Here is a 22967-nt window from a genome sequence, read left to right as displayed (position 1 = left end):
ATACTCAGGTTCAATTCCTGGGTCATGAAGATCCCCTTGAGAAAGGGATGCCTACCCACTCCAGTATTTTTCCCTGGAGAATCCCACAGACAGAGGTGCCAGGCGGGCTAGAGTTCATGGGGTTGCAAGAGTCAGACACGACTTAGCCACTAAACCACCACCACCAAGAATTCTTTAAAGTATCCCCAGATGGGGATGGGGATACTTCTAAACATGAATAAAAAGCATCATCCCCAAAACCAAACACTACCATAAACAGCAGGCAGCCATAGAGAATAAAATTGCACCTTCATCAGCTGGAACCTCTGAGACTGAGCACTGTCTACAAAAGTAAATCTTGAGTTTCACCCCAACCAATGGGTAAGACTGAAAATATTTCACTATAAAAACTTGATATGTAGTATCACAAAGGTGGGCCCTAACTACCTATACTGCCACCAAACTAGAGCTTTCCTCTAACCTACACTGTCAGTCTTTATGAATAGTCCTCACTCCTATTAGGATAGGAGTCTTGTCCTGTATCATTAGCTCTTTAGTTCAAGTCCTGACCAATAAAGAACAGAAATGGTATGGACCTAACAGAAGCAGAAGATATTAAGGAGAGGTGGCAAGAGTACACAGAACTATATAAAAAAGGTCTTCATGACCCAGATAACCATGATGCTATGATCACTCACTAGAACCAGACATCCTGGAATTCGAAGTCAAGTGGGCCTTAGGAAGCATCACTTCGAGCACAGCTAGTGGAGGTGACGGAATTCCCGTTGAGCTATTTCACCCTAAAAGATGATGCTGTGAAAGTGCTGCACTCAATATACCAGCAAATTTGGAAAACTTAGCAGTGGCCACAGGACTGGAAAAGGTCAGTTTTCATTCTAACCCCAAAGAAAGACAATATCAAAGAATGTTCAATCTACCACACAATTGCATTCATCTCACACACTAGCAAAGTAATACTCAAAATTCTCCAAGTCAGGCTTCAACAGAATGTGAACCGTGAACTTCCAGATGTTCAAGCTGGATTTAGAAAAGGCAGAGGAACCAGAGATCAAATTGCCAACATCCGTTGGATCATCAAAAAAGCAAGAGAGTTCCAGAAGAACATTTATTTCTGCTTAACTGACTACGCCAAAGCCTTTGACTGTGTGGATCACAACAAACTGGAAAATTCTTAAAGAGATGGGAATACCAGATCACCTTATCTGCCTCCTGAGAAATCTATATGCAGGTCAAAAAACAACAGTTAGAACTGGACATGGAACAATAGACTGGTTCCAAATTGGGAAAGGAGTATGTCAAGGCTGTACACTGTCACCCTGCTTATTTAACTTATATGCAGAATACATCATGAGAAATGCCAGGCTGGATGAAGCACAAGCTGGAATCAAGATTGCTGGGAGAAATATCAATACCCTCAGATATGCAGATGACACCACACTTATGGCAGAAAGCAAAGAAGAACTAAAGAGTCTCTTGATGAAAGTGAAAGAGGAGAGTGAAAAAGTTCGCTTAAAGCTCAACATTAAGAAAACTAAGATCATGGCATCTGGTCTCATCACTTCATCGCAAATAGATGGGGGAACAATGGAAACAGTGAGAGGCTTTATTTTGGGGGGGGGTCCTCCAGAATCACTGCAGATGGTGACTGCAGCCATGAAATTAAAAGATGCTTGCTCCTTGGAAGAAAAGCCATGCCCAATCTAGACAGCATATTAAAAAGAAGAGACATTACTTTGCCAACAAATGTCCATCTAGTCAAAGCAATGATTTTTCCAGTAGTCATGTATGGATGTGAGAGCTGGACTATAAAAGCTGAGTGCCAAAGAACTGATGTTTTTGAACTGCAGTGTTGGAGAACACTCTTGAGGGTCCCTTGGACTGCAAGGAGATCCAACCAGTCCATCCTAAAGGAAATCAGTCCTGAATTTTCATTGCAAGGACTGACATTAAAGCTGAAACTCCAACACTCTGGCTACCTGATGTGAAGAACTGACTCACTGGAAAAGACCCTGATGTTGGGAAAGATTGAAGGCAGGAGGAGAAGGGGACAACAGAGGATGAGATGGTTGGATGGCATTACCAACTCGATGGACATGAGTTTGAGTAGGCTCGAGGAATTGATGATGGACAGGGAAGCCTGGAGTGCTGCAGTCCATGGGGTCGCAAAGAGTCAGACACGACTGAGTGACTAAAGTGACTGACTACTCCAGTCTGCACCAACCACCAGAGGACCACGATGCTAGTATCTGTCTGCCTGAATAACATAACTACCTAGAAGTTTCCTCCTGAAATGTTGTACTTACCATTTTGGATTCCATCCATCAGAAAGCCAGGCCAGATCAGGCACACATTTGCTCCGTCTGCTACCCTTCAAACATGAACTTCAAACCAGTGGTTTTCAAGCCATTAGAAGAGTTTACACTCTTAAACCTATTGAGCACTCAAAAAGCTTTAGTTGATTTATTTACATTAGAAAGTAAACTAAAAGGCTCTAAAAATATTTGAAATACTTATTAATAGTTTATTTGTTAGGACTTCCCTTGCAGTCTAATGCTTAGGAATTCATCTGCCAGTACAGGTATAGTTTCAATTCCTGGTCTGGGAAGATTCTACATGCCATAGGACGACTAAGCCCATGCACCACGACTACGGAGCCCACACTCTAGAGTTCCCAAGCCACAACTACTGAAGCCCTTGTGCTCTAAAGCCTGGCTTCCCAACAGGAGGAGCCACCAAAATAAGAAATCCACAAATGGCAACTACAGAATAGCCCATGCTCGCTGCAGGTTGAGAAAGCCCATGCACAGCAACAAAGACCTAGGGCAGTCAAAAATAAATTAATTAATTAGAAAATAGTTAATTAAAAAAAAAGAAAATAGTTAATTTGCTGATTCAATAATTTGGCTAATTAAATTAACTAAAATATTTAATGTTTCATTTTAAAACATTACATGTATTTTTAACATTTATGTTACATGTTAACATAAATAACAAATTTTTCTGAGAAATGGCTGTATTTTCAAAACCAAACAACCTTATGTATGAATGATGTTGTTTTTTAGTTCAGCTGGTAAAGAATCTGCCTGCAATGCAGGAGACGCTGGTTCGATCCCTGGTCAAGAAGATCCCCTAAAGAAAGGATAGGCTACTCACTCCAGTATTCTTGGGCTTCCCTGATGGCTCAGATGGTAAAGAAGCAGCATGCAATGCAGCAGACCTGGATTTGATCCCTGAGCTGGGAAGATCCCCTGGAGGTGGGCATGGCAACCCACTCCAGTATTCTTCCCTGGGGAATCCCCATGGACAGAGGAACCTGGTGGGCTATAGTCCATGGGGTCACAAAGAGTCAGACACGACTCTGTGACTAAGCACAGCACACATATACTTTCGCACACAGCACACATATACTAATGTCTAGTTAAAAGACAGCTGGAACCTCACGCCTGTTTCTGCATTCAAACTACTATGAAATGTTTCACTTGGGTTGAAATATATGAAAAAACTCTTAATAAATACATGGTTGAAAACAAATACATTAAAATCCTTTCAGATAATCATGGATAGTTTTCATCGATACTATACCAAAATTCAACATGTAGTTTCTCAAAGATTAGTTGAAATGTAAGAATCTGAAACCATATCAATAAACTGTTCATATTCAGTTGTATAATGGTTAGGTAGCATCACTGACTCAATGCACATGAGTTTGAGCAAACTCAGGAGATAGTGAAGGACAGGGAAGCCTGGCGTGCTGCAGTCCATGGGGACGCAAACTGCATGGACACAACTTAGCGACTGAACAACAACAAATATTAAAATACATCAATCTGTCTTACCTTTTCAATGGATATTTGACCCATGCATGATTTTGGAACATTCTACAGAGGCCCCTTCCACTGCCTTGTCGTGGCAAAGGGGGTTTGCGTAACTCGATGAAGCTATGAACCATGACATGTAGGGCCACCCAAGATGGATGGGTCATAGTGGAGAGTTCTAATAGAAGGTGATGCACTGGAGGAGGGAATGGTAAACAACCCCAGTATACTTGCCATGAGAACCCCATGAATTATATAAAAGGACAAAAAGATATGACACCGAAAGATGAGTCCCCCAGGTCTGAAGGTGTCCAATACGCTAATGGGGAAGAGTGGAGAAGAACTACTAATAGCCCCAGAAAGAATGAAGCGGCTGGGTCAAAGCAGAAATGATAATCAGCTGTGGATATGTCTAGTGATGAAAGTAAAATCCAATGCTATAAAGAATATTGCATAGGAATCTGGAATGTTAGGTCCATGAATCAAGGTAAATTGGACGTGGTCAAGCAGGAGATGGTAAGAATAAACATTGACAACTTAAGAATCAGTGAACTAAAATGGATTGGAATGGGTGAATTTAATTCAGATGACCATAATATCTACTACTGTGGGCAAGAATCCCTTAGAAGAAATGGAGTAGCCCTCATAATCAACAAGAGTCCAGAATGCAACCTCAAAAGTGACAGAATGATCTCAGTTCATTTCCAAGGCAAGTCATTCAACATCACAGTAATTTAAGTCTATGCCCCTACCACCAATGTTGAAGAAGTTGATCAGTTCTATGAAGACCTAGAAGACCTCCTAGAACAATCATCAAAAAAAGATGTTCTATTCATCATTGGGGATTGGAATGCAAAAGCAGGAAGTCAAGAGATACCTGGAGTAACCGGCAAGCCTGGCCTTGGAGAACAAAATGAAGCAGGGCAAAGACTGATTGAATTCTGCCAAGAGAACGCACTGGTCATAGCAAATATCCTTTTCAACAACACAGGAGACAACTTTACACACGGACATCACCAAATGGCCAATACTGAAATCAAACTGATTACATTCTTTGTAGCCGAAGATGGAGAAGCTGTTATACAGTCAGCAAACACAAGACCTGGAGCTGACTGTGGCTCAGATCATCAGCTTCTCATAGCAAAATTCAGGATTAAACTAAATAAAGTGGGGAAAACCACTAGGCCAGCCAGGTATGACTTAAAAGCCCTATGAATATGCAGTAGAGGTAACAAATAGATGCAAGGGATTAGAACTTGTAAACAGTACACCTGAAGAACTATGGACAGAGGTCCATAATATTGTACAGGAGGCAGTGAACAAAACTATCCCAAAGAAAAAGAAAAGCAAGAAGACAAAGTAAGTGGTTATCTGAGGAGGCCTTCAAATAGCTAAAGAAAGAAGAGAAGCGAAAAGCAAGGGAGAAAGGAAAATGTATATTCAACTAAACACAGATTTCCAAAGAACAGCATGGAGAGAGACAAGAAGGCCTTCTTCAATGAACAGTGTATAAAATTACAAGAAAACAACAGAAGGAGAAAGACTAGATATCTCTTCAGGAAAACTAGAGGTATCAAGAGAACATTTTGCCCAAAGATGGGCACAATAAAGGACAGAAACATAAAGACCTAATTGATGCTGAGGAGATCAAGAAGAGATAGAAAGAATACACATAACTGTACAGAAAAGATCTTAATGAACCAGATTATTATGATGGTGTGGTCAGTAACCCAGAGCCAGACATTCTGGACCTTAGGAAGCACTCCTGTTAAAAAAGCTACTGGATGCAATGAAATTCCAATAGAACTATTCAAAACCTTAGATGATGATGCCATCAAGGTGTTGCATTAATATGTCAACAAATCTGGAAGATGCAACAGTGGCCACAGGACTGGAAAAAGTCAATCCTCATCCCAATTCTCAAGAAGAGTAGAACTAAAGAATGTGTTAACCATTGGACAATTGCATCTCCCATGCTAGTAAGGTGATGCTTAAAATCTTGCATGCTAGGCTTCAGCATTATATGAATCAAGAACTTACAGATGTCCAAACTGGGTTTAGAAAAGGAAGATGAACCAGAAATCAAATTGCCAACATTTGCTGTATCGTAGAGAACGCTAAGGAACTCCAGAAAAACATCTACCTCTGTTTCATCAACTATGCCTAAGCCTTTGACTGTGTGGATCATAATAAACTGTGGAAACCTGTTAAAGAGATGGGAATACCAGACCATAGTACCTGTCTCCTGAGAAACCTGTATATGGGTCAAAAAACAACAGTTAGAACCCTGTATGGAACAACTGGTTGGTTCAAGATTGAGAAAGGAATACGACAGGACTGTTTGCTGTCACCCTGTTTGTTTAACCTATACACTGAGCACATCATGAGAAATGCCAGGCTGGATGAGCTACAAGCTAGAATCAAGATAGGTGGGAGAAACATCAACAACATCAGATATGCAGATAATATCACTCTAATGGCAGAAAGCAAAAAGGAACTAAAGAGCCTCTTGATGAGGGTAAAGGCAGAGAGTGAAAGAGCCAGCTTAAAACTAAATATTATGAAGAAGGGCATGGCAACCCACTCCAGTATTCTTGCCTGGAGAATCCTATGGACAGAGGAGCCTGGCAAGCTACAGTCCATGGGGTCACAAAGAGTCAGACATGACTGAAGCGACTTAGTATACACCTATCTTCCATAGCTCGATCAAAAAAATAAATAAATATTAAAAGTTTAAAAATAAATTAAGAATATTTTAAAAACTAAGATCATGGCAGGAAGCCCCATTACTTCAGGGCAAAAAAAAGGGTGAAAGGTGAAAGTAGTGACAGATTTCCTCTTCGCAGGCTCTAAAATAACTGCAGATGGAACTGCAGTCATGAAATCAGAAGACATTTGCTTCATGGCAGGAAAGCTATGACAAACCTAAACAGTGTGTTGAAAAGCAGACATTACTCTGCTGACAAGGTCCATATAGTCAAGGCTACACTCTTCCCAGTGGTCACGTATGGTTATGAGAGCTGGACCATAAAGAAGGCAGAGTGCTGAAGAACTGATGCCTTCAAACAGTGGTGCTGGAGAAGACTCCTGAGAGTTCTTTGGACAGCAAGGAGATCAAACCAGTCAATTAAATTAACCCTGAATATTCATTGTAAGGACTAATGCTGAAGCTGAAGCTTCAGTATTTTGGTCATCTGATATGAACAGCTAACTCACTGGGAAAGTCACTGATGCTGGGAAAGATGGAGGGCAGAAGGAGAAGAAGGCATCGGAAGATGAGATGGCTGGATGGCATCACTGATGCAATGGACATGAACTTGGGCAAACTTCAGGAGATGATGAGGGACAGGGAGGCCTGGCATGCTGCAGTCCACTGGGTTGTAAAGAGTCAGACACGACTGGGCGACTGAACAACCACCACAGAGGTCATCTGGAAAATACTGGTTCAAAGAGTAACACAGATCTTCAAAATGTTGGCATATTTCATTAAATAATATTTTAAAAATCACATTCATTAAAATCTCATGTCATCAAAAAGTCTTCTAATATTGGGAAGGTATAAAGTTCAAACAGGTGGATACAAGTTTACAAAAATTCTAAATTTTGTTTGAAAGCTCAAATTTAAGATGGGTAACAAGTAGTATTTAATTTATATGCAGAGTACATCATGAGAAACGCTGGGCTGGAAGAAGCACAAGCTGGAATTAAGATTGCTGGGAGAAATATCAATAACCTCAGATATGCAGATGACATCACCCTTATGGCAGAAAGTGAAGAGGAACACAAAAGCCTCTTGATGAAAGTGAAAGAGGAGAGTGAAAAAGTTGGCTTAAAGCTCAACATTCAGAAAACGAAGATCATGGCATCTGGTCCCATCACTTCATGGGAAATAGATGGTGAAACAGTGTCAGACTTTATTTTTTGGGACTCCAAAATCACTGCAGATGGTGACTGCAGCCATGAAATTAAAAGACCCTTACTCCTTGGAAGAGAAGTTATGACCAACCTAGATAGCATATTCAAAAGCAGAGACATTACTTTGCCAACAAAGGTCCATCTAGTCAAGGCTATGGTTTTTCCAGTGGTCATGTATGGATGTGAGAGTTGGACTGTGAAGAAGGCTGAACGCCGAAAAATTGATGCTTCTGAACTGTGGTGTTGGAGAAGACTCTTGAGAGTGCCTTGGACTGCAAGGAGATCCAACCAGTCCATTCTGAAGGAGATCAGCCCTGGGATTTCTTTGGAAGGAATGATGCTCAAGCTGAAACTCCAGTACTTTGGCCACCTCATGCAAAGAATTGACTCCTTGGAAAAGACTCTGATGCTGGGAGGGATTGGGGGCAGGAAGAGAAGGGGACGACAGAGGATGAGATGGCTGGATGGCATCACGGACTCGATGGACGTGAGTCTGAGTGAACTCCGGGAGTTGGTGATGGACAGGGAGGCCTGGCGTGCTGCGATTCATGGGGTCGCAAAGAGTTGGACATGACTGAGTGACTGATCTGATCTGATCTGAATACCCAAATACGAAAGAAAACTCATGGTTCATCTATCAGTAATTCTTGTAAGTAAAATGCTGAAAGTGAAAAAACTTAATAACCAGTTCGCAATGCTTCAGGTGATTTTCTTTAAGGTGATCATCACAATTCAGTCTGCAGATGTGCTTCAAGTGTACTTCCCTTTTCATCACACAATATTAAGACATACACTCAATAAAATTTATAACATTTACTGTTCAAAGGTATTTTTTAAAGAGAAACTGGCTTTTTTAAAAAACTACAGGTACATGGTAAAGAACACCATGTCTACTGGTAGTTTGCCTCATACTCAGGCAGAAACATTTATTTTCTGCTGCTCTGACACCATCACTGCAGATGTCAACACAGCAAAAATAAATTTAACAACTTAGTACTACTATAACTTTTTTTTTCCCACTTTGCAGATCCTTCAAAAAGCTGAAAAATGTTTTATACTGTTGGCCACCACCTCGGGTGATACTTCCCCTAGATTTACTCTCACTCTATTATGACTTATTGCCCATTCCCAACAGTACTACTGATGTCTGCTGCTGCTGCTGCTGCTGCTGCTGCTGCTGCTGTTGCTAAGTCGCTTCAGTCATGTCCAACTCTGTGCGACCCCATAGAGGGCAGCCCACCAGGCTCCCCTGTCCCTGGGATTCTTCAGGCAAGAACACTGGAGTGGGTTGGCATTTCCTTCTCCAATGCATGAAAAGAGAAAAGTGAAAGTGAAGTCGGTCAGTCGTGCCCAACTCTTAGCAACACCATGGACTGCAGCCTACCAGGCTCCTTCATCCATGGGATTTTCCAGGCAAGAGTACTGGAGTGGGGTGCCACTGCCTTCTCCGAACAATGACAACTTCACTATAATTTAACCTAGTATCTTATAGGAAGCAAGGGATCAAAACAGACAATCCACTCATTCCCAAATCAATAACGGTCTGCCACCTCTCCCAGAAACTTAAGCTGTATCTTGTGAATTGTGTTCTCAATTAGCTGAAGGTTTTAGACCATTACCAAACTTCCTTTTTTTTTTTTTTTTTTTAACTTTGGAAGGGAATCCTAAATATATAACATATATTTCTACCTAACAAAACAGAAAATGTAACTATAACAACCTTTTCTGGATGCCCGCTACATTAAACTACCTCAGACAACTCTGTTTCATGTTTGTCTAACTTGCAGTCAGACTTATGAGCTGCCATTTGTAATGATGATTGCTGTATCATGCTATCAACCCTCTTCTAAATCTGCCATGAACTTAGAAATCAGATTTATTAGAATTATGTATTAAAGGCTCCAAGTGAGGGATACATTGAAATGTATTCAGTACATTGGACATAGCTGATTTTCTTTCAGCTGTCCAAAATCCTTTTTATTCTACATCTCTGTTGTGTGCAAGACAAATTTACTAGCTAAACAGATGAATTCCAGACATTAAGATACCATATTTGTGTTTAAAATGAAGGTTTATCTAGATAACTCGGAATCCACACAAAAAGAGGTTTGACAAATCAACAATTGAAGACCAGTGTTTTAAATAAACTTTTAAGATAACTGTAGATTCACATAAAGAAACAGTAGAAGATAAACCTTTTATTATTTATCCACATTCTTCCAATCCATCAGTATCCACCAGGATGTCAATAGTCAAGATGCTGAACATTTCCATTAACACAAAGATACTTCATGTGATCTTTTATAACCACATCCACCACTCTCCTTTATCCAACCTCACCCCTAAAACTTAAAAATCACTACTCTACTCCCCATTTCTATAATTCTGTCATTTCAGAATATTATACAAATGGTAGCATAAATTTGAAATTGGATTGTTTTTTTCCCCCCACTCAGCTTAATTCTCTGGGGATTCATCCAGAGACCTGTGTGTTACCAGCTTCATTCTTTCTTATTCCTGAGTGGAATTATGTGTGTTGAGAGTTTGGCTAAGCTATTTCAGAGGTTTAATGCCCTGGCATCCATTTTGTTTGGTCAAGAGGCCTGAAAGTGCCTTGAACTGACACTAGCCTCTCATGCAAGCACACGCCCTAAATAAGTCTATGGAGTCACAAGCAAATTTAAGTCCTGATACAACTGCTCCAATGGTCACTATAATAAACAGTCCCCCCTGCTTCCCAGGGTTTTTCCCTTGTATACCCCTTATATTAGACTCTTGCTCTTTCTGGTTTATATTGATCAGTCCAGCCTTAACCCAGAAACCACAAAAGCACTCTACCTATAGACCCTAATAAAGGCAGGACCTTAGGTCCTGCTCCGCTCTCTCTGCCTGCACCCTGCCTTGACCTTGACCTCTCCCCATGTGGCCCCTCAAGACATGCTATGTACTTCCCTCCAGGATTTGAGTGATAAACTTCTCTATTTCATTTTCCTTGTGGTCTCTTGTTGAACCTTGGCTCATCATCCAACAACACCGTAAGGGGCTCCACTTAACAAATGTTAATTTAACAAAGTCACAAGCATGTGTAATGAATGTACCACAATATATTTGGCTATACAACCAGTTAAAGACATCTGGGAATTTCTATATTGCTACTATTGAGAATAAAGATGCTATGAATATTCATGTACACGCTTTTATGTGAACGTAGATCTTCGTTTCTCTGGGATTTAACTTTTTCTTTACACTCGAGTATAAATGCTGAATCATATGGTACCTTCATGCTTGCTTTAATAAGAAACCGTAAAACTTTTCCAGAATGGCTATGCCATTTTACATTCCCATCAGCAATGTACGAGTAATCCAGATTCTCTGTATCCTAATCAGTACTTGGTGTTAGAACTATTTTTCATTTTAATCATTCCAATAGGTAGTTATATTTTTTGTGGCTTTATTTCAAACATGGCTAATGAGTGAACATCTTTTCTTTTTTTCTGATTTATCTACATATCTTCTTTTGTGAAATGCCCCTTCATGTCTTTTGTCCACGTTCTAATTGGATTGGTTGCTTGGCTTTTTACTATTTGACTTCCAGTTTATGTATTCTAAATACTAGCAACTTATGAGATATGCAGTTTACAAATAACTTCTGCCACTTTTTAGCTTTTTTACATCCTCTTAAGAGTGTCTTTGGCAGAATAAGAGTTCTTAATTTTATTAAGTTTACTTCATCAATTTTTCCCTTTACAGGTCATGTTTTTGATATCAAGTGTATGAACTCCTTGCCTAGTAAAATATTCTAGACTTTTTCCTATGTTTTCTTCTAGAAGGTTTATAGTTTTAAGTTTTGTGTTTTACCCTAAGTCTGTAATTTTTTTTAGTTCATTTTTATATGACATGTGAAACTTGGGTCAAAGTTTATTTTTTTGCCCATGGATATCCAGTCTTCCCTAGTGGCTCAGACGGTAAAGAGTCTGCCTGCAATGCGGGAGACCGAGGTTCGATCCCTGGGTCAGGAAAGTTCCCTGGAGAGGGGAATGGCAATCCACTCCAGTATTCTTGCCTGGAAAATCCCATGGACGGAGGAGCCTGGCAGGCCCCAATCCATGGGGTCACAAAGAGTTGGACACGACTGAGCAACTAACATACTCACATCCAGTTGCTCAAGCACTATTGCTAAAAAGGCTCTCTTTTCATAGTGAACTATTTTTCCACTTCAGTCAAAAATTAGTTGGGCATAATTAATTGTGTTTGTCTCAGTTCTCTTCTGCATTTATCTCTGTGTCTATCCCTCTACCAATATAAAACTCTCTTGATTATTGCTAGGTATTAATAATAGTTTGATGGACATGAACTTGGGCAAACTCCAAGAGATGGTGAGGGACAGGAGGCCTATGTGCTTCACTCCACAGCATCACAAATAGTCGGAAATGACTGGGTGACTGAACAAAAACAATTAATAACAGAATGATTCCATCAATTTATTCTTGTTCAAAATTGTACTAGCTATTCTAGGGCCTAAGCCTTTCATTATACATTTTAGAATAAACTTGACTATACCTATAATAGAAAAACACACTAGGTTTTAAACAGGGATCCCATTAAACCTATATTACTCTGGAGACAGCTGACTTCTTTACTAAACATGAACATGAACATGGTAGGTATATTTGTTTTTTTTAGGTTTTCCTTAGTTTATTGCATCACCATTTAGTGATTTCCAGAATACAGATCCTGTATGTGTTTAGTTAAGATGAACAAAGCTAGTGGAGGTGATGGGATTCCAACTGAGCTATTTAAAATCCTAAAAGATGATTCTGTTAAAGAGCTGCACTCAATATGCCAGCAAATTTGGAAAACTCAGCAAAGGCCACAGGACTGGAAAAGCTCAGTTTTCATTCCAGTCCCAAAAAGGGCAATACCAAAGAATGGTCAAACTACCATACAATTGCACTCATTTCACATGCTAGTAAGGTAATGCTCAAAATCCTTCAAGCTAGGCTTCAACAGTGTATAAACCAAGAAGTTCCAGTGGTACAAGCTGGATTTAGAAATGGCAGAGGAACCAGAGATCAAATTGCCAAAATCTGCATAATATAAGAGAATTCCAGAAAAAAACATCTATTTCTGCTTCACTGACTATGCTAAAGCCTTTGACTGTGTGGATCACAACAAACTGTAGAAAATTCTTAAAGAGCACCTTACCTGCCACCTGAGAAATCTGTATGCAACTCAAGAAGCAACAATTAGAACCAGACATGGAACAATGGACTGGTTCAAAATTGAGAAAGGAGTACATCAAGTATATCAAGGCTGTATATTGTCACCCTGTGAGATGGACCATCAAGAAGGCTGAGCACCGAAGAATTGATGCTTTCTAACTGCGGTGCTTGAGAGGACTCTTGAGAGTCTCTGGACTGCAAAGAGATAAAACAAGGCATTCCTAAAAGAAATCAATTCATTGGAAGGACTGATGCTGAAGCTCCAATACTTTGATCACCTGATGCAAAGAGCCAATTATTGGGAAAGACCTTGATGCTGGGAAAGATTGAGGGCAGGAGGAGAAGGGAACAACAGAGGATGAGATGGCTGGGTGGATCATCAACTCAATGGACATGAGTTTGAGCAAACTCTGGGAGATAGTGAAGGACAGGGAAGCCTGGCATGCTGCAGTTCATGGGGTCACAAAAAGCTGGACAGAAGTTAGCAACTAAACAACAACAAATATCTAAGTATTTTATTTCCTTAGAGTAGCTGCAAATTATATTCTACTTCTAAATTTCACTTTCCACATATTCACTGATAGCATACAGAAATGAGATTAATTTTCTGTATTGATCTTGTAGTGTGTGAAATTGCTCAAATTACATCTAGGAATTTCTTGGGTTTCTGTAGATTCCTTGAGATTTTCTACACAAACATATGTTATCTGCAAATAGGAACAAATTTCTTTCTTACTAGGATATATTTTCTTGCTTTACTGCAGTGGCTTGAATTTATGGTACTCTGTTGAATAAAAGAGGGGAGAATAGACATCTTTTTCCATTTTCATGACTTTAAAGGTAAGTGTTCAGTCTTTCATCATTTTGTATGATAGTAACTATGGGATTTCTATAGCTGCTATTTATAAAGTCAAGGGAGTCAGCCTATAGTCCTCATTTTCCAAGAATTATCATGAATGGGAATTTGATTTTGCCCTATGACTTTCTGTCATCAATATAATCATATGATTGTTCTTCTTTAGCCTATTTATAAAGTGTGTTATATTGATTGATTTTCAAATGCTAAATTACCCTTGCATATACTTGGGAAAATTCCACTTGGTTATCATGTATATATTTTTTTCCTATCCTATCAGATTCAATCTGCTAATGTTTTGTGTAAAGTATTTTGGATTTAAGATAATGAAAGATACTAGTCTGTAGTTTTGTGGGGGTTTTATACAAATTTTGAATGTTTTTGTACCCTAATTTCATATCACAGTAACACTAGTATCAAAATGAGTTCTATATTTTAATGAGATTTTGTAAACTTGGTTTTAATTATTCCTTAAATAATGTACAGCATGTAACAGTGAAGTCATCTGGGTCTTGAGATATCTGTTTTAGAATCTTTCAAATTACACCTTCAATTCCTTTAATTGCTGTGGGACTATTCAAGTTTTTCATTTCATCTTGATTTAGATTTCATAGTTTGTTGATTTTGAATAATTGGCCTTCTATGTCTAAGCTGATGAATGTATGAGTATAATGTTGTTTGTATTATACCCTTATTATTCTTTCAATGGCTGCAGGATCATTCCTAATACCATGGCTTGTCTTCTCTATCTTTGTTATTCTTGCAAGAAGTTTATAAACTACATTAAACTTTTATTCTGCTTAGTTTCTCTATTGTTTTCCTATGCTCAGATTCATCCATTTCTTACCTTATTTTTTCCTTCCTTTTGCTGGTTTTGGTTAAATTAGGTTTTTTTACTAGTTTCTTGAGATAGGAAATAGATTACAAAATTGAGACCTTTCCTCTTTTCTAATGAAGGTATTTAGTGGTATAAATCCCCCTCCATACAATGTTTTAATACTGTGTCACATATTTTTGATAGCTGAGCTTACATTTCTTTCAGATACCTATATATGCACATAAACATGTATGCACACACATACATAAAAATTTCCCCGTTGAGACTTCATCTTTGGCCCACAGATTATGTTAAAAAGTATTGTTTAATGTCTAAGTGGTTAGAGAGCTTTCTGTTATTTCTCTATTATTAACTTTTAGTTTGAGTCCACTGAAATCAGCATATACTGTTTATGATTATGATTACAATTATTTTAAATTTGTTAAGGTTTGTTTTATGGTTAAGGTTTGGCCTATCTTAGTAAATCTTTCAATTACTATGGAAAATATTATATACTATAAAACAGCACGTATTATTCAGGAACAAAAAGAAATGAGCCATCAAGCCAAGAAAAAACATGAAGGAACCTTAAAATGCACACTGCTAAGTGAAAGAAGTAAAGTGAAAAGGCTACACATAATGTATCAATACAATTCCAACTGTGTGACATTCTAGAAAAAGCACAGCAATGGAGGTAGTAAAACTGTCAGTGTTCGTCAGGAATTTGGGGGGTGGGGTAGGATGAGAAGGCAGAGCACAAGGGATTTTTAGGGCAGTGTAACTACAGTATGAAACTGTAATGATGGATGCATGTATCTATATATATTTGTCAAAAACAAATAAAGCGTATAATACAAAGAGTGAACCCTAATGTAAGCTTTTGCTTTTGTTGTTTTTAGTCACTAAGTCCTGTCCATCTCTTTTGTGACACCATGGACTCTAGTCTGCCAGGTTCCTCTGTCCATGGAATTTCCCAGGTAAGAATACTGGAGTGGGTTGCCATGCCCTCCTCCAGGGGATCTTCTTGACTCCAGGGATCGAACCTGTGGCTCCTGCATTGCAGGTGGATGCTTTTAGCCTGGTGGGCTGCTGTTCATGGGGTCTCACAGTCGGATGTGACTGAAGCGCCTTAGCATGCATGCATGCATGCATTGGAGAAGGAAATGGCAACCCACTCCAGCATTCTTGCCTGGGGAATCCCAGGGACAGAGGAGCCTGGTGGGCTGCTGTCTATGGGGTCACACAGAGTAGGACATGACTGAAGTGACTTAGCAGCAATAGCAGCAACAGCTTTACCACTGAGCAACCAGGGAAGCCCCAATGTAAGCTTCAGTTAATAATATATCAATATTGGCTCAATTGAGATAAATGTACTGTGGTAATACAAGACAGCAATAGAAGAAATTAGTTTTATGGGGTGTGGGGTGCTAAGGGGACACCTAGGCATTTTCTGTACTTTCTCCTCAATTTGACTGTAAACTTAACACTGCTCTAAAAATAAACTCTATTAATTATATATAATAATTATATATAATAGTGCAGATTCTTCCATTGTTGGGTAGAGTGTTCTATGAACCCCAATTAGAACCTGTTGATTTACAATGCTATTGAGTTCTTCTGCATGACTACTGATTTTCCAATGTTCTCCCAGTTTCTGTGAGAATATTGCTGAAATCTCCAACTGTACTTATGGATCTATCTATATCTCATTCCAGCTTTATCAGTTTTGCTTCACATATTTTACAGTTCTATTGTTTGGAATACAGACTTTGAGATTGCCATATCTTCTAAGTGAACTTTATCATGAAAAAGGTCCTTCTCTTTAGTAAATTGTTTTGTCTGAAGCATATTTTACCTGATATTAACACAGCCACAACTGCTTCCTCTTGACTAAGGTGTACATGGTATATCTCTGCCTATTGTTCTACCTTTGTTGTTGTTGTTGTTCAGTCGTGTCAGAGTCTTTGCAAACCCATGAACTACAGCACACCAGGCTTCCCTGTCCTTTACCATCTCCCAGAGCTTGCTCAAACTCATGCCCATTGAGTTGGTGATACCATCCAACCACCTCATCCTCTGTCGTCCGCTTCTTCTCCTCCCTTCTACCTTTAATCTACCTAATCATATTTGAAGTGAGTTTGTAATTAACATATATAATTTCAGTTATGGTTGCTATTTCATTCTGACAACCTCTTGTCTTTTAAATGGTACATTTAAGCCATTTAAATCAAACGGAATTAATAATATATGAAGGTTTAAGTCACCTTTCTTGTTTTTCTTCTGTTCTCTTAGCTTTCTATTTCTCCATCTTCTTTTACCTACCTCTCTATGGGTAACTTGAACATTTTTTTTTAGAACTCTGATTTATCTCTTGTGTTTTTTAGTATGTTTCTTTATATAACTTTTGAGTGGTTACGCCATATTATACATACATTACTTATCACAGTCAATACTGTCAACACTTTACTAGTTCAAGTGTAGAAACCAACTTTCCTTTATGTTCCTTCATCCTCCCCCACTTATAATTATCTCAAATATTTCCTTTAAATACATTTTAGATACAACAATAAAGCATGATCCATTAAAGCAAAAATTGCTAAGTTGGACTTAAATTAAACAGCACTACTTTGTGAAAGTGGCTCAGCAGTAAAGCATCCACCTGCAATGCAGGAGACACAGAAGGCACAGGTTTGATCCCTAAGTCAGGAAGATACCCTGGAGAAGGAAATGACAACCCATTCTAGTATTCTTGCAGGAAAATCCCACGGACACAGGAGCTTGGTGGGCTACATACAGTCCATGGAGTCGCAAAGAGTTGGAGACGACTGATGTGACTGAGCATGCACACATGCACTTTATAAAAGAGTACAAAGAGGATGGAAAGACAAGGCAGATTTGGAGAAAATATTGCAAAACATATATGAGTTAAGGGACTTGTACTCAAATAAACAAAGACCTCTAAAAACTCAATGAGAAAGTAAGAAACTCAGTCAAGAAAATATACAAAACATTTGAATAGTTACCTCACCAAATAAGATACACAGATGACAAATAAGGATACGAAAAGATGCTCAACATCATAGGTTCACAAGAGAAAGTGAAAGTCACTCAGTCGTGTCCGCCTCTTTGGGACCCCATGGACTATATAGTCCATGGAATTCTCCAGGCCAGAATACTAGAGTAGCCTTTCCCTTCTCCAGGGTACCTTCCCAACCCAGGGATCAAACCCAGGTCTCCCACAATGCAGGTGGATTCTTTACCAGCTGAGCCACAGGGAAGCCCAAGAATACTGGAGTGAGTAGCTTGTCCCTTCTCCAGGGGATCTTCCTGACTCAGGAATTGAACCGGGGTCTCCTGCATTGCAGGCAGATTCTTTACCAACTAAGCTATGAGGGTAGGACACAAGAGAATTACAAGTTAAAACAATGAAATACCACTACATTAGAATGAATGATTTAAAAAAAAAAGACACATGATAGCCAAAACGGCAACAAAAACTCTCATTCATTACTAGTGAGAATGCAAAACACAACACTCACTTTGAAAGATAGTTTGGCAATTTATAACAAAATTAAACATACTCTTAACACACAATCCAGCAATCATGTTCCTTGGTATTTACCCAAAGGAGCTGAAAAGTTTTGTCTACACAACAATCTGTATATGACTGTTTATAGTAGCTCTATTCAAAAAGCTATGGACTTTAGTTAATAATAATTAATATATAAATCACCAAAATTTGAAAGCAACTAAGATGGTCTTCAGATGATGAATGGTAAATAAACGATGGTATGTCCAGACAATGCAATATTCAATGTTAAAAAAAAAAAAAAAGTGAGCTATCAAGCTATAAAAAGGCATGAACCTTAAATGCATATTGTTAAGTGAAAGAAGACAGTCTGAAAAGGCCATATACTGTATAATTCTGACTACATGACATGGAAAAGGAAGGCAAATCTAGAGAGACAGTAAAAGGATCAGTGCTTGTGAGGGGTTGGAAGGGAGGGGTGCACAGGAGAAGGAGGGATGAATAGAAGGAGCACAGGGGAAACTATTCTCTATGATACTGTAATGCTGGATACATGACATAACGCATTTATCCAAACCCATAGAGCTGTACAACACAAAGAGTCAACTTTAAAGTAAACTATGTTGATTTCTGCCATGGCGGATTCATGTTGATGTATGGCAAAACCAATACAACATTGTAAAATAATTAGCCTCTAATTGAAATAAATAAATTAAAAAAAATAAACTACGGACTATAGTTTGTAAAATATATGAATAATGATTCATTAGTTGGAACAAATAAACCACACTAATACAAGCTGAGCAAACACACAATCTGTGTGATCGGGGTGAGGGGTAGTATCATAACACTATCCATAGTTTCTATAGGAACACTCTATACTATCTGCTTGCTGCTGCTGCTGCTGCTGCTGCTAAGCTGCTTCAGTCGTGTCTGACTCTGTGCGACCCCATAGACGACAGCCCACCAGGCCCCCCCATCCCTGGAATTCTCCAAGCAAGAACACTGGAGTGGGTTGCTATTTCCTTCTCCAATGCATGAAAGTGAAAAGTGAAAATGAAGTCGCTCAGTCGTGTCCAACTCTTAGCGACCCCATGGACTGCAGCCCACCAGCCTCCTCCGTCCATGGGATTTTCCAGGCAAGAGTACTGGAGTGGGGTGCATTGCCTTCTCCGACTACCTGCTTGATTTTTCTATAAATCTAAAACTGTTTATAAAGTAAAATCTATTAATCATAAATGTTTTTAGTTTAAGAAAAAAGACAATTAAGTATCTAGTAGGGAGAAGGGGGACAGGTTTTCTCCAGAATCATCCACAGCAATATTGAAAGGCCTGAGAAAAACAGAGCAAGTATAAAGTTTTGAGAAAAAGAAAGCATGAACTAAACTTATTATGCTCATTGCTATTTAAGTATAAACACAAAGGAAGTCATTGTCCAACTTTAAAAATACTCAGAAACAAAAACATCTATGAGAATTTTATGGAAGAAAAACACAAAACTATTTTTAGATGAAATTGACAGCTACTAAAATTTATATGGAAATGAGAAGTCTAGAATAGTTAATTTTTTAATAACATTTTTAAATGTTCTGTTACTTTTTTTTTGGTTGTGTTATAGTCACGCGTTCCAGGAAACAAACTCATTCAGAAGGATAATGCAGATAGTGGAGTGCAGTTTATTACACCAGCAGTCCCAAGGCAGAGTCTCCTCTTAGCCAAGGACCCCGACCAACGTTTGTGAAAATCTTTTATACCCCATGTGTACGTGTCCAAACCCACCACCCCAATTTCCTTGAGACTTACATAAAACAAAGGAAGGCTAAATACAATCACAATAACCCCATTATTCCAGTGTTATCAAGTGTTAGGTGTTCAAAGAGTTAATAATCAATAAGCCTGTGGTTACACTCCTATAGATACAGAAAGAATTTATGACCTGTCCGGAGGCAGGGGTGATTATAGAGTATGTTTTCTCTTAGGCGATGAGTAACCTGGATGTGATCTTCAAGATTCCCCTGTCCAGAGGGGGTCTTATCTTTCTATTGTAGTTTCCATAGGCACTAAGCACAGAGTCCAGAGTCCATTGGAGAGGTGGCCAAGCATGATCAGCATGAACAGGCCTAAGACGGGGTCCAGGCCCTATGAATTCCTTCTTCAGTTGCACTGGGTCTTCTTTGCTGTACATGGGTTTTCACCAGTTGCAGAGAGCAGGGGCTACTCTCTAGTTGAGGTGCACAGGCTTCTCATTGTGGTGACTTCTCTTGTGGAGCACAGGCTCTAGGCGCATGGGCTTAGCTGCTAAACAGCATGTGGGATCTTACCAGACCAGGGCTCAAACCCATGTCCCCTGACTGGCAGGTAGATTTTTATCCACTGTATTACCACCAGGGAAGTCCCTAAGCAATTTTCTTAAAAGGGAAAAAAGTTGGAAAGACATAAAGTACTTGACGTCAGGAGTTAATAAAAAAAAAGCTACAGTAATCAAGAGCATCACATTGCTTGCTTGCTTGCTTGCTTAATTGATCAGCTATGTCCAACTCTTTGCAATCCTTTGGACTGTACCCCGCCAAGCTCCTGTCCATGGGATTCTCCAGGCACAAATACTGGAGTGGGTAGCCATTCCCTTCTCCAGGGGATCGTCCTGATCCAGGGATCAAAGCTGTGGTCTCTTGTGTCTCCTGCGTTGCAAGCAGATTCTTTACACACAGAGCCATTTCTTGGTATCTTTTGGTATTAGTAAGAGGGAAAAAACAAAGATCAATGGAATAAAATGAACAGAACCAGAGCAACAAATACGCAACAAACTGTTTCTGACAAAGGTATCAAATCAATTCAATAAGAAAAGGGAAATCTTTCCAAGCAATAATTCTAGAATAGCTGAATATCCACATGCAAAAATAATAAACATTGACCTTAATCTAATGCCAAATGCAAAAATTAAGTTGAAATAGATCAAAGACCTAAACATAAGTAAAACTATAAAACTTCTAGAAGAAAACATTGAATATTTTCCCCACCTTGACATTATATAAGCATTTTTTAGGTAAAACACACAAAAAATAAACCATTAAAACAATTACAAAATGAATTTCATAAAAAAACTGATTTTTGAATGACATCCTTTAAGAAAACCAAAAGGCACACCAGAAATGAAAGAAAATATTCACAATACATATATCTGACAAAGGACTTCTATCTGGAAAATATAAAGAAACTTTCTACCTCACTATTAAGACAGACAATCCAATAAAAAATGGACAAAAAATTAGGACATTTCACCAAAGAAATAGATTTCAAGTAACACATGAAAAGATACTTAACATCTTAGTCACTAGGGAAATGCGAATTAAAATGACAAGATACTACTACACACCTATTAGAATGGCTTTAAGAAAAAAACATGAAGTGCCAGTGAGGATGGAAACTCTCATATATTTCAGGTAGAAACCTAAAATGGTAAAGTTTTTTTTTTTTAGAAAACTGTCAGTTTCTTATAAGGATAAATATACTCTTACTACATGACCCAGTAATCTTACTTCTAGGTATTTCCCAAAGGTAAAAATCAAAATATATCTCTATACCAAAAATAGTATCCAAATATTCATTGAGGCACAAACTGAAGACATCAAAAAGTCCTTTGGTAAGTGAATGAATAAATAAAACATACTGCAATAAAACTATGGCACTGTCAATTTTTAATTATTTGTAAATGATATCTAAATTGAAAAAAAGACAAACTTGGAGAAAATATTTGTAATTTATCCCTTTAAACATATAAATAATTACTTGAAATTGCAGCCAAAAATAACCAAAAGCCCAATAAATAAATGAGAAGAAAAGAAACAACTACTTGCAAAACAAAAAACCTATAAAAATGACACTTAAATGAGAAAAAGTTCAAACCCCAAAAATTTTTTAATGCAAATTTAAAAAACACTGGGATGTCATTCCTCACCAGATTGGCAGTATTTTAACATTTGAAAATTGGGAAATCTGAATAAGAACAATGGGCTGTACCAATGTCAATCCTTGTTTTGTTTCCTCAAGTTTTGCAAAAAGTTACAATTGGTAAAAACTGGGTAAACAATACATGGGCTCTCTCTTTATTATTTCTTACAACTATATGTGAATTTACAACTATTCCAAAATAACCACACCATTGTATATGATAGTGAAAAGACTGAAAAAAGTTTAAGAGATCCTTGGTTGAATATGGTAAACACATATAAAGGAAAAGTAAGAAGCCACTGCAAATAGAAGCATGTATACATATCTAATGTATGAATATATATGTACTTATAACCATGGTTTATTTTTAAATGCAAAAAATATAAACAGCATGTTTGATAAGATCCTACATTTGCTTAAAACAAATACAAACATACATGCACATTCATGTATATATTATGTATAAGGAAAATGCATTCAGTTGGTGAAGCTGTGAGGACATAGGCTCTCTCGCACATGGCTGGTACAAATGCAAACTGTACAATCATTTTGGAAGGATATTTGGCAATACTTAAAACAGCAAAATCAATTAATAACTCTTATACGAGTATCTACCCTATAGATACATCTTCAACAATATAAAACTTTATATACACAAATGTATTCATTGTAGCCTTGTTAGCAGTTGGAACACTAGAAAGAATCTGAATACCTATACGTAAGAGATTAGCTAAATAAACTATACTTCATGCAATCAATGAAGTATATGGCAATATAACTAGCAGGTAAAGAACCAGCCTACCAATGCAGGAGATGTGGGTTTGATCCCTGGCTTGGAAAGATCCCCTGGAGGAGGGCATGGCCA

The 22967-nt window shown here is 38.3% G+C and overlaps 1 long non-coding RNA gene across 5 annotated transcripts in view; it reads right to left on the bottom strand.

Annotated features, from left to right (window-relative positions):
- Positions 1-22967, bottom strand: part of LOC113886777 — a 188225-nt gene that overhangs the window by 151423 nt on the left and 13835 nt on the right. Inside the window, exon 3 of one of the 5 annotated variants that reach the window (XR_003509554.1) lies at positions 19826-20878. The exons of the other annotated variants lie outside the window; for them this stretch is intronic. This is a non-coding gene — a long non-coding RNA (uncharacterized LOC113886777). Of the gene's footprint in view, positions 1-19825; positions 20879-22967 lie in introns of those variants that run through there. 5 annotated transcript variants of the gene reach the window in all.

The sequence above is a fragment of the Bos indicus x Bos taurus genome, chromosome X (genome assembly GCF_003369695.1).
Source record: "Bos indicus x Bos taurus breed Angus x Brahman F1 hybrid chromosome X, Bos_hybrid_MaternalHap_v2.0, whole genome shotgun sequence".
Taxonomy (NCBI): domain Eukaryota; kingdom Metazoa; phylum Chordata; class Mammalia; order Artiodactyla; family Bovidae; genus Bos; species Bos indicus x Bos taurus.
The sequence above is the reverse complement of the archived record's forward strand: the minus strand, read 5'-3'. Positions and strand labels throughout refer to the sequence as shown.